Raw genomic sequence first — 2,064 nt, forward strand, 5'->3', positions numbered from 1 at the left:
TAAAGACTTTTTAATATTAATTTTTTATCGAATTTTTGTGCATTTTTTTGGTCTTTTTTGAGACAGGGTCTCTCTGTAGCTCCAGCTGTCCTGGAACTCACTATGTAGACCAGGCTGGCCTTGAACTCACAGAGATCCGCCTGCTTCTGCCTCCCGAGTGCTGGGATTAAAGGTGTGTGCCACTATGCCTGGCTATTTTTGTGCATTTTATACAACACATCTTGATCATTTTTAGACTTCTTTCCCCATCTTCACCCTCCTCCCCATAGACCTGTAGCAGGAGGCCTCCGAAGATGACGTGGACCCAGAGCCCTGGGATTCAGCAAGAATTTACTTCACTTCTGGGTCCACAAATAGCCGGCCAAAAGGAGCCCACGCCTCTGTACCCTGCTTGAGAGCCCAGTAACTACTGACAGACTGTGTAGCGAGGACCAATCAGAAAATGATACACTGACTAAAGGGACTTGGGGGCGGAGAAAAGGGAAATATAAGGCCCGCCCCCTCCTGCATTAAAGGAGCCTGCAGCACCTCACCTAGTGCTTGCTTCTACCTAACTCCCGGGTTCTGTGTGTCGTGACTCCGCGCCTCTTGCGGCCCCTAATCGGCAGAGGACCCGATCCAGGTCAGGGTCTTCACAGCTGGCCTGAGGAGAACCTGCAACATAGACCCATCACCAGATTTCATGCATTCTGTTATATTTATTAAGGCCTATTGAGTCAAGTTTGTGTACCCAGATGTCCCTTGATAGGAGTTCATCCACGGAAGCCTGGTCAGCCTACCTAGTGTTACTCCCTTAAAGAAGACCAACTCTCCATCACCCAGCAGTGGTTAGTTGCCAATAGTTCCTCAGTGAAGGTTGGGGTTTCTTCCCCATTTCCCCAGTTCTATGCTGGGTTTTTCTCTGGCTTGAGTTTGCATGGGTCTTGCACATGCTGTCACCATTGCTGGAAGTTCAATGAACAAGTTCTCAACCACCTGAAAACTCTGTTTCCTCACGGTCTTCCCCACCCCGGCCCTTACAGTCTTTCTGCCCCTTCTTTTGCAGTGGTCCCTGAGCCTGAGGTTTAATGCAGGAGTCCCACCCAGGGACACACACTCTGCAGTCTCTTATTCTCTACATTTTGGCCAGTTGTGGCTTTCTGAGTTAATCACCCTCTGTTGCATGAGAAAGCTGCACTGGTGAGAGTTGAGAGCTGCATTAATGTTCTTTCTACCTCTGAAGAAGTTAAAATCTCGGGCTGGAAAAGATGGCTCAGTGGTCAAGAGTACTTGCTGCTCTTTCAGAAGCACTGAGTTTGGTTCCCACATCTCGGGTCAGGTGGCTCACAGCTGCCTGTGACTCCAGCTGCAGGCGCTCTGGCACCCCCTTCTGGCCTTCATAGACACTACACACATACACACAAATAATAAATCTTTAAGAAATTTATGAAAATATTTATTTTTTAAAATACAGGTTCAAGAAAATAGGGTCCTACTCAAATGACTACTTGTGGTGGGGGAGATATCACCCACAGGTCTGCTATGTTGGCACAAATAACACAAAGAAACCAGGCTGAACAGAGTATGATCTTACAATGAACAACTTCTCTTGTAAAAATTTCATTATTTTTAGCTGGGTGTGGTGATGCCCGCCTTTAATCCCAGCACGCTGGAGGCAGAAGCAGAGGCAGACGGATCTGTGTGAGGTCAAGGCCAGCCGGGTCTACATAGTGAGTTCCAGGACAGGCTGGAGCCTGTCTCAAAAAGACCAAAATTTTTCTTTCCTTATTTTTATTTTATGTGTATGAGTGTATTGCCTACATGTCTGTACATGCACTTGTGTCGTGCAGTGCCTGCAGAGGTCAGAAGAAGGCATCAATTTCCTGGAACTGGAGTTACAGATGGTTGTTAGCCACCATGAGGGTGCTGGGATTGAACCCAGGTCCTCTGCAGGAGCAGTCAGTGCTCTTAACCGCTGAGCCATCTCTCCAGTCCTTTAATGAACAGCCTCTTAACAGGATGAAACATACAACAAAAGTTAAGTCAGTCATCCCGTCTTTAAACAATGAATTTGGTAAAATCAGC

Source organism: Nannospalax galili, unplaced genomic scaffold (genome assembly GCF_000622305.1).
Source record: "Nannospalax galili isolate Female #2095 unplaced genomic scaffold, S.galili_v1.0 scaffold385, whole genome shotgun sequence".
Lineage (NCBI taxonomy): Eukaryota > Metazoa > Chordata > Mammalia > Rodentia > Spalacidae > Nannospalax > Nannospalax galili.